Genomic DNA, 11,873 nt, shown 5'->3' on the forward strand with positions numbered 1-11,873 from the left:
GTTTTACTCAGAAGTTTAGGAAGGCCTTTGTGCATTGTTACTTCTCACTTCTATTGCTGTACTCAAATCACATCTTGCTTTTTTTTAGATAGTCTTGAAACATAAAGAAGTAGTCTTGATCCTAGCACAAACCTGTAAGGCAAGAGGAAATAACTGAGCATAGGATATGAACAGGGGACTTGTGAAGGATACAAAAATAGGAGACTGTGGTAAAAATTGGTTCAGTTTTCTAGAAGGTGAACCAAACCCACATCTGATACTGTAGCAGTATCTCCAGTCAGCCACCAGCCTAGACTTGACCAGTTTTCTAGGCTGTCAGAACAGATCTGAGCTGGCAGAACTAGAAAACAAACAAGATGGTCTCTGACAGGTCTAGATTAAAAGTTACGTAAGAGTAGCAGGAAAGAAGGATCGAACTTGGTACCCTAGCAGCACTTGTATTTGTCCATTTTCAATAAATATGTCAGGCTTTTCTCTCACGCACATTTTTCATTACTTCAGAGTAATACTGAGTAATACAGAATATAGAATTAATCTCACCTACTCTCAGCTATTAAAAATGGTAATGAGGCTGATCTGCTATGCTCTCCTCTGTCACCAATAGGATGAAGGAGAGCACCGCAGGGATCTGCTGAGCATGAACTATTATACTCATTTCCATAGTCAGATATTGGTGGAATGAGTCTTCCAACAGATGTACTGCTTTCTCTCTTAGCTGTCATGGAGACTACTGAACCGGTCTGAATTCAGTTTTAACCCATCTTGCAGCCTGAGGTCTCTTCCAGCCTGAATCACTCCACTAATTTATAAACTGCCTAAGGTAAAAGCAACATAAATAGCAAATATTACGAGATTAACTCAATTACAGGAATTACATGTGTAATTCTTTCAGGAGGGCAGGTCAGCTCCTCTGGGTAGTTTGGCCCTCACTTTCCTCACCTTTTGAAAAAGCAGCCATATTTTTGCTTTTTCCCCCCCTACACTGAGACCAAAAGAAAGGAAATTACCAAATCATCTATACAACAAGAGGTTCAGAGAAAATGAAACACCAAAGGGAATACACAAAGAAGAAAGTACAGAAAGACATCAGAGGAGGCAACTAAACAGCACACCTGACATAGGAGGAGAAAAGGAAAATGAGTGGTAAAGGAAAAGTAAACTCAGGCTCAGGTAAACAAATAAATTCCTTAGGTGGGAGTGAGATACAGCAAAGGATTGGCCACAGTTATCCTAAAGCACATCCAGTTTAAAAAAACCACACTAGCCATGACAATAATAATGGTGGCCCAGGCTCAAAGGAGAGGTTTATTTTGGTAAAGACAAGATTACTCCAGGATTTCCACAATATTTGCTGCACTCTCTGGACACAGAAAATTGCCACCAAAAAAAACCCCTAACTGAATCCTAGAAGGAAGCCTAGAAAAAAGAGTAAGAAAAATAATAGTAATTCTAAAACATTTTTATCAATAGTCACAACTGTATTTCACAACCTGAGATGGACATAAATGCATTTAGTTTATGCAAACCTGTTCATAAGCTTAATCTTAAATATGCCTGTCTTGATAAACCTTACACTTGTACTCTATTAAATCCTGTAAATCTTCCATTCAGTACCTCATTACAAAAACCTAAGTGAAATTAAGCAATAATATATGTAAATTATACATTTAAAATAATAGGCAATGTAATGAAAGGAATACTCTTCATATTTTAATCCAGTGGGCTTTTAAATTAACTTTTAATGTTCAGTGGCTGCCAATTAATAACAAGCCTCCACATTTGACTGTGCTACAACACACAAACAAGGAGATGAGAAGGAGCAACAGAAGGGCATGAAGCCAAGGCAGGATGGCACACAGATGCTGGTCAGCAGGTTTAGGGGAGCACATGTGGCAGAGCCCAGATCCAAGAAGCAAGGTCCCTCTGTGGTGAACCTCTTCCTGTCACCAGGAGATACATAGGCTTGGTGACACACTGACCCTCTCATTCACTGATTCCCCTCTCATTCCTAGAAAGAGCATATGCAGCTACAGACACAGAGCTTATGGTATATTTTCTAATTTTGGCACATCATATGCATTAAAAATAGTCATAGCTTGGTTTTGCTTATTTTATTTTTAGCAGTGCAAACAAAGAGTTAGGCTGCATCATAAAGTGCACATATATCCCACTGAAAAGAATGAAACCATAAAGTTTCACAGTGCAGAATAATGTCTGCAAAGGTCACTCATAGCTTCATGAAGGGGAAGTGCCACAAGGCAGATATGAAGAGGCCACATGTTGTGTCAGTTCTCAGCACTGAACGAACAGAAGTGAAATATTCATGCATTGCAAGAAAAACAACTTTGCTTATAGTCTAGGAACTGACCATGAAATAAAAAGGGGAAACAGACCATTTTCTCACCTGGATCATGATAAATAGCTTCAGTTTTAACCTACTATAATATTGTTATATGTGAAACAAAGGACTTTGCTCTCTTCTGCTGTGACCAGCTGCAGGTGAGCCTGAAATTTTTTTGTTGCTGCTCCCTTTTTCTTGCACCAACGTTCTGTTATTCTGTAACCTACACTAGTCAGATTTATCTCTCCTTAAATTGATGAATAAAAATATATACAGCAGCTCAGACACCTGCACTCTGCCTTTGACAAGGTCCAATAGCAGGCGTTCAGGAGAAAGGCAAGCACAGAGGCATTTTTTCCTGCCATACTCTTCTAAACTTTGCCCAGACGTGGCATGGCAGTTTACTTAGTACATTAAATGTGAGGATGGCCCAATGCAACACATTAGACAAAATTTCAATACAGTTCTCCTGTGTCACAGAATGACAAAAATCAGTAGTAAGGCTGCACAGTTAAACAACTGACAACATATCTGTAAAACTGGGAAGCTCATGAGAATAGGAAAACTAAGAATCAGTTGAAATCTAAAAAAAATTTAATTATATCACAATTTAAAACAACAACAAAAAAGGGCAAGTCCTTTAATTGCTCTCAGACTACTATGAATCCTGGGTTTGAGTTTTGTTTGTTTTATTCTGTAAAGAAGAGACAATTAAAAAATCCTTAATGGGAAGATAACTTTCATATATACAGCACCTTCTCAGGGAGCCCCTCACTAAGTCAAGTGAGACATGTCAGCTCCACAGCTCCAGGAGCCAGGAACAGCTCTTTCCCTAAAGGCAGGTTTTGCAATGTTTTGCAAAATAAAGTGCAGAAATTCATTCCCAATTTTGTGGTTAAAAAGCCTACAGGCTTCTCCCATGTAAAAGTTGCCACCTGCACTAAACTGGAACTGAGATAGCAGACAGACACACAGACACAGAATGAAATGACAACTGAATTAAATAAATGCTTATTCTGGAGACAATGAACACAAAATACGTTGCAGAAAACATACTGGTATGTTGCAGCAACACAGTCCCTTTAGTCTATGGGGTACTTATTTTTGTTTTTTTCCTCAAAAATAACACATGCACTTACAGGTGGAGTAGCTTGTTAAAAAAATAACACATTTTGTCTGTAAAAACTGAAGCATATAAAACACTAACTCTGGCAGAAACAAACTCTTGATAGATGATTCATTAGAAAGGTTTTACCTGCAACACTACCGAAGTGACAAAAACTAAAGCACCCAATTGGCAGGAAATAAAAACAAACCAAACAACAATCCAAGACACTAAAATAATCTCTTTCTAAGTAATTCTTTAAGTAAAAAGTAAAATAATTAATGTAGTTACTTTTTGGGTCTGGATTCTCCAGAGGTAGGTTTCAAATTGTGAAACTGCCCAACATGGATATTCAGGATTTTAATAATTTTCCAGATTGACTTAAAGAGCTTCTTTCAATACAATTAGTTAATCTCCTGACAGATAATTCTTTACACCTGATTAATTTCAGAGCAGTTAAAAGGCAAGAGCTCCAAAAGCAAATTAAAAAAGAAAAATAGAAAAAAATATAAAAAGAACAAGGAGTCCAAGTCAGTAACCTTTTTTTTTTTTTTCTGAAAACCTACGTTTCTTTCTTATATACTCTAAAATTGAACTCTACATTCTCTATTATTTTCATTATCAGAGGACAGTAAGCTCTTACAGAATCTTATTTCAAGCAGTATAGAAAAGTAGAAGGTCTAACAGTAAGAGAAGCACCGTTGTTTTTTTTGGGGGGGAGAGATTTATTGTACCATGCAAAAATTATTTTATTTTTTTTTCAACAGCAGCAGAGATATTGTATAATATCAGATTGAGCCCCTTTTCCTCTTTCAATACAGAAAGTATTGTTAGGAACAGTGGTGTCTACCTATGCCACAGTGAAATCAAGCCTAAAATTAGTAATTTTGTGAGGCCACTGTTAAAAAATGCAGGTCACAAATTCTTGTGAGGAGTGAGTGACTGTGTTAATATGTCACTGAAGTTTTCAAAGCTGCCAAAAGAACACGAATGCTCAAATCTTCCAAATGTTCAAGTCCACTTTGCATAGTGCTGCGTTCTATTTAAGTAGAACCTACCATGTTCAAAAGGAAAATTGTTTCTGTTTCCCCAAAATTAGCAGTTTATGGGCTTTTTTTTCACTCTCTAAAGATGGTATTTGTAGGAAGATATTAAAAGACTCCCATGTAATATGACTGAATGCATCATACATTGTTGATCAAAGATGCATCACTCAGGGATCCCTCTCCAGCTGTACATGCTCCCCACCATGTAACAACTGCCCCAGGCTTCTCCACACCCAACAGGGAGGTGCAATTTGTGCACAAGGAAAGAACAAAAAAAAATATAAAACCACAATACACTTCAACACTCCTAAAGGGTTTATTAGACAAAAATATAACCAGCATATGGGGCAAAGCAGGAAATAGCTCTGAGTATGCCATGTATGTGACATGTATCAAACTTTTTATCAGCGAAGACTCCTTAAGATTTTAGCTGTTGCAAACCAAAAGCTTTCTGTACACTTGAAAAAGGTCTTGGCACTAGTATTAATGATCACAAGAAAAATTAAATTGCCACTCTCACCTTAAACTGAACACTGATTTAAAACTTTTTGAGAAGGGAACTGAAACTCTACAGTGGAAGTGTAGGAATCAAAATTGTTCCTTTGCTGTTTTAATTCAGAAAAGAGTAATCTCTTGCTGGTTGCTATATTTAAATTTAGAAACAAACAAACAAATAAACAAAACAAAACACAAAACCTAGCTGTAACTCACCATTTAACTGAGTTAAAACATGTGAGTTTTAAATCACAAATGCCCAGAGCAGAATAAACCCACATTTAAGTATAACTGCTTAACAGTACCTAAGGAGCTGCTTAATTTTTCATAGGAATTTAGAAGGGAGGAACTTTAATATATGCTCATGTGTTAGGCAGTTGAGGTGCTATACCTCAAGATGTATAACAGTTCTGTACAATACGGCTCAATGCTGCTGTAGTCCAGGTGTTGATACCCAGTAGCAGGCTACATCAAACACACATACTGTCACATCCTATGATTCTTTGGTATTTCCCCTATTTATCACAAATACCGGGTGCAGAAATCTGCAAGTTTGTGAAGAATTGCATGAATCCAATGTAAGGATTCTGGTCAAGGCTCTAAAATGCCAAGTGCCAATCCTAAAGATATGTGGCTGTCTGAGTCTTTGCCTGTGTTTTTAAAGACCTGTACCAACTTAATTATCATTATGTTAAAGTTGTGCAATCAAGTTCATTGCACATAAAAAGGCATGCCAAAAAGACCAAAGTAAAGTGCATAAATTCAAAAGGAAAATAAATTAAATAAATAGAATAAAGCACTAGCTAGCAGTTAGGAAGATCACGCATTAAGATGAAAGATGAAACAGATGCAATACACAGCAAAGATCAAAGAGCTCCATCAATTCATTCTGAGAGTCAAAATCCAGCTGAGCATGGGAGCCCTGTCCGCATAATAAGAAAGGTTGACTAAAACATAAGGATTAAACAGATGAGCTGTCTCCAGTGAATGTACGGCACAGGAAGCCCTGCTGAGCCACTTGTAAAGACACTTTGGAATTGTACACCTGCTACTCCACAGTGAAACCTACAGGAAGCCAGCCTGGAAGGAGAAAGAAATCCACTAATGGACTAAATAGCTAACTTTAAGAGAAAAAAGAAAAGAGTCGACACAACAAAACGTCAGCTAACGGATTTGCTCTTTCCCTTCCATTTAGTTTATTTACCAAATATTTCCACCAAAAGTGACACATACCCTTGAAATAAAAGAAAAAAGCTTAGTACAAACTTAAAGTGTGACCACAACCATCCATATACAGCAGGGTCAACCTAGGATTCTCAATGAAAATATCTGTTTATATACCTTCTTCACTTATATCTTCACTTTTCTTGTCTATTCATTAGATATCCATGGAGAGATTTCAGTAGCCAAAAATTATAAGTAAGGATTAGTTTCTTTTCTCTTGTTATCACCGGAAATGAGAAACTAAACTACAAAAACAGCTGTTAATAACAACTGAGAAGCACTATTAAATTAATTAAATTAATTCTTGTATTAAAGTAAAATCCTTATGGTGTGCATTTAGCCACAGATATAACCCTTATATAAGGAACAAAATGTAGCGCTAGGACTCACTCCATTACTCAAAGGAGTCAAACTGCAGAGGTTTCTAAAACCTCTGAGAGGATCAGTGTTATGTGCTATGCCTTCTTGCAAGGAACAGACAAAGGAAACCCTTGCATCTGAAGATGGCAAACCACAACCTAAAACAATCAGGAAACAAAGCTAATTGAATGTGTACATGCTTCCAAGTTTCCTAAGGCTTTGATTTCTGCTAGATGTTCAATTAATGTCAACCGCCTGCTACAGGTGGCTCTTTCTTTATTTTTTGAATTAATGTTACTAACCTGCTTGTCCCATGAATGTTATTTACAATCACATCTTTTATTCTTGTTTTAGTTGACAGGACAATCTCTTCAAGGATCTGGGCAGAGCTGATATATTTGATTTTCAGGTTATCTACTGCCTGCAGATACAAGCACTTTGATTGTTTACAATGCAGGAGTAATTGCTAACCGTTAAATAACTCCAGAGACTGATTTAAGAGTCCTTCACCTACTGCATGAAAGTAGGGCTTCATCCCACAGTCCCTAATCTGAGTAAATTCTTAAAGACTTCACTACAAAAACAGGATATTAAAAATGAGCAAACACAATTAAAATTTAAATCATCAATCACATGCAAGCATTATATTCAGTTTTAAGGATTTAAAACTAATTTATATTTCAAAGTGGAAATTTAAATAAGAAACAAGCATTTTCACATATCTCATTACATTTCCAAAATCAGTTGCAAATATGAATTTGTGTAGCAGTTTTAAGCAGAATTTCTACAGTCCTTCTTTCAGCACACCAAGCCAAAATGAGAACAGTAAAACAAAATTTAGGAAGTATTCCTATGAGGAATTTTATGTGTTGTTTCGTTGGTAATACATTACTTCCTGATTGCATATGTTCAAGCTGTGGATAATACTTAAAATAACTTTTTGAAACATTTGCCTAGCCTTGGGCAGTGGAATAGAATTACTCTGCTATAAACAAATCAGGCTAATTCTCTGTTTCAGCAAAAAGTCACAGAGCACATTTAAATTTTTATTTTCTGACGCCATTTTGTGGCCACTGAACTTCATGCTTCACAAAATGGTGTGGAAGCACAATACTGTTAAGAACAGACTGACTGCTGATGGAACTCCTCTGAACTTAATATTTTTTACTGGAAAACAGGACTGAAAAACGTCATTGAAGATACATTCTTCCTGACAGCACCATCATGGACATAGTCTAAATCGGATGCTAAAGTCGAAGGCCGCCTGGTTAGTACTGCAGGTAGTTGACCATGTCCACATTTACCACAGAGCCCACGTTCACCATGGTTTAAGAAGCAACGGCAATGTATGCAGCTGGACACAGGGTGTCCCTGGTCCTTCTCTGCCACTGTAGCTTCTTTGGGGAGTCCTGCACCAAGACTTCTCCACTGCTTCTATAAAAAACTGAATTTAGGTCCTAAAGGGGTGAGCAATGGTGATGCCCCCCAAGTGTGGTTTCATGTGCTCATGGACCAAAGAACACAGTGTGGATGGTCTAAGGACTCTTGGGATCCTCTTCAGCTATGCATAAGGCTAACTGCCGCCTCTCCAAGTAAGCTTGGACAGACTTCTCTCTTTTCAGGAAGAAGAAAACTTAAAGAAACTCATACTGTGCCTAAATCTTTAACAATGCCAATTGCTCGACCTCTCGGGGCATAGACATGTTTGTTAGCACACTGTAATTCACTCAAAAGGAAGCCCATCATTTTCCAATTCACAGCCAACAGCAAATGACACCAGGACTCCCGCAAATCCCAGGTGCACGTCCTGCAAAACTCACAAATGATGCGTAAGCAGAGTCAGCCAACTGCTCTACCAAGTAAGCTGGTTGATAGACTGTTAATAAAATTTTACCATCCATGGGAAAACCACAATACCTTCAGACCAAACCACAACTACTTTCATAGAGACATTTCAAAGACATTTCCCTAGAGAGAGAGTTGCCACCTCAAAAAATTTCAACCTGTTTGCCCAGCTCTTTTGGCACTATAGCTGTCATTTAAAAGGTCATAGACATTCTTTTTTATAATGAAGACATTATTTTACTTTCTTTTCCTTTAAATACTGCTGGACAGTTTTAGATACACTCTTGAAATAACTGTTTCATTGAAAGTGTACAGTAGAAAACAGTATGTGAACAGTTCAGAAGCTCATGATAAGTCAAATGCAGAAATTTGCTCTATTGTTACTTTAACCATTAAGCTCTATGCAAGTACCACAGTGGAATGTGTGTGCTTATTATTTGTTTTGCTTCTTTTTTGAATACTACATCACCAGCTCTCACCATCTCACCATATTATTCTTCAATAATATTTTTTTCAAATATACATCTATATAAATTCAGCAGAAGGGATACAATATATTATCTGATTCTTTCAAGTCAAAACAAACAAACAAAACAAAACATTAAAAATGCTTTTAAACTTTATAGTTCATGTAGGATTTTCAGAAAAAAATAATCTAAACATACTTTTAAGTATGCTAAACAAATAAAAATGCCCTTGCACCTAACTCTGAAACATTTCTTCTTTGTGTTTGACCTCAAATCAGACTTGGTTTTGGCTCGACGGAAAATCAAAACTGTTATTAATTCCAACTTTTTTTAGGGAGGCAGGACAAAAATTTTCCAAGTCATACTATCACATCACATGCGTAAGAGACACAACTACTGAGCTCTGCATACTACTCTGACTTGTCTTTTGAAACTTAGTTCACAGGGGTTCATTTCCTAGACTAAAATACTGTCTTCTTCATATATCTTTATGGAGAAGGTCAGAGAATAAACTACACGCAAAATATAGTGCCATTTCAGGGACAAGAGCTATCAGCGTAATCTTTTTTCTTCGTTGTCCTACCTTCCAGTTTGTTTTAAAGTCTTATATCCATTGTACTCTAACCTTAGTTTTTCAACTGTACATCCATCAGGAAAAAATATTTTCTGAAGTCAAAAAAGTATTAAAATTGATAGAAGGTAATAGGAGAGAAGTGAGTTTTACAGTCATATCACACACACAACCCTGTCTATATGAAGGTGTCCATAAATAGGTTTGTATTTAGAAGTTAATATATAAAAACACACGCAAATTGTAAATGCTATTATACCCAGCATGAATTCTGTTGTTATAATTTGCTTTGATAAACTGTTATGAATAATCTATTACTGAGGCAAATTCAAATACTCACTCTCATCTTGAAACCCCCCTATTTAAATAGTGGACAAGATGCAGGAACATGAGTAAAGCAGTTCGATCTTCAGTTTGCATTTCCAGCAAAGGAGATAACATGAGACGCAAATGAAAATGAACAACAAAGAAAAAAGACCTAGAGAAATTTATATCCTTTTAGGTTCAAACTAAACACCACTACACAAAACCTGACAATATTGCTTTGGTATATCGGGTTCAGCTTCCACTGATCAAGAGAAATACTCAGTTATACACGATCACGCACACCTAAATCCAAAGAAAAATTTCTTTTAAAGTCTTAAAGAGTTCAGAGTCTGAGCTCTCCAAAATGGATTACTAGCATTTTTCCAAGTAATTTCAGACACCAGATGCTATAAATACATTTAAACTTGCTTCACTTCAGCAATGATTATGCATTTACTGTAGTTTTCATTATACCAAAAATGCTTCAGCTTCATCAGCAACAGATGAATTCATTAATTTCCTTATTAATTCAAATGATTTTTTTTCAATTTTTTATAAGCCCTAACGTTCTCTCAGCAATATCGGCTCCTTCTCTGTTCCATAAAATCGTAATCAATCTCTATTATTGTCATGAAAATGGTATTTGTCACTTCGCTGAGAAAAAAATAATCAATATATCTTGCAGGGCAGAACAGGCATTTAATGCAGTGAATTGATGCCTGTTAGAGAAATTTAGCTTGCCAGCAGTTTGGGACAAACTAATAGAAAACCAGAAAATTCACTGAAGGCTGACAGATGAATATACAGACATGCCACAGAAATTAATATTTGGGCATTTTGTATAGCCTGTCATTTCATATGCTGGAGAGAAAATGGATTTAGACAAGCAAATCCCAAAGGAAATTATTTTAGTTTTTTTAAAGGCAAAAGCCAAAAGCATGTAAAAATACATTCTTCACAGTATTATTTTTATGTTTATATATGTTTCTGAAATATAAGTATTCTGAAACAATCTTCCATTTAAATATTTTGCTTCAGACATGATACTGAATATGAAAACTGCTGAGTGATACAATAGTGCAAAGTCTCTGAAGCAATACCAAACTCCTGATCCTTCTAAGAAGACAGTACTACAAAAACAAATCAGTGTTACTTGAAAAATTAGAATACAATCAGCACAATGGCATTAGTCAGAAAGTGTTCAGAATCATGAAAAGAAACTAAAGCTGTCATAACCAATATCTAGGATGAAATCCAGTCATACTATTCATGACAAATACAACATTTTCAAAAGAGCAGTAAGAATTTTTTGAACATTACTAATAAAAAAGTTACACTTTAGGAATGCAACCCTCCCTTCTATCTACTGCCACCTGCAGAAGCTGTCAAAACACTCCTCCTTCCAATTACGCGCTTTCTGTCTTTCACTTGCTCTGCAACAAGCCTGTAATCTCTTTAATTCCCTTGTTTGGTTGGTTTGATAAACAATGCTTTTAAGTCACAGGGCTCAACAAATCCAGTGTCTGTGACAAGTGTGATGCAGTTTTCCATCCTTCCAGGAGGCCATCAGCTCTGCTGACCACAGAGATGTTACACTGGCCATGGCAACAGAAGAACAGGACACTCTGCTGCAAGGCTGCCACTTTCTGAACTCTGTTCTTCCTAAGACATTCCCTTAACTCTGGGTTGGACATAAATGGGACATAAATTGCTCCCAGCAAGCTCTAACAGCATTAATTTTAAAACCCAAGATACCCACCAGGTCACAGAGCAGCAAATGTGTCTCTAAACACCTAAGAAGGAAACCAGCCAATCGCTCATGGTGAAACAATCATGCTCCAATTCCAGCGAAGGAGCACATGAGCCTGGTGTATGAGTGCTGTTTGGGGAAGAGGAACAGTTTTTTCATCATGTGTGAAATAGCAGCCTCAGGCAAAAGGAAGGGATCTTAAAGATGTCAATAATTTTACATAGCTTGTGAACACTCAAACACCTACGTTCAAACATAGGAGAACAAACAGGACCAAATTTAACACCTGCTTGGCTGTAAAACTGAAATAAGACTAGGCAACACAAGTGTATAACAACATGGACATTGTAGAAAATCTGTATC

Source organism: Apus apus, chromosome 1, assembly GCF_020740795.1.
Source record: "Apus apus isolate bApuApu2 chromosome 1, bApuApu2.pri.cur, whole genome shotgun sequence".
NCBI classification, from domain to species: domain Eukaryota; kingdom Metazoa; phylum Chordata; class Aves; order Apodiformes; family Apodidae; genus Apus; species Apus apus.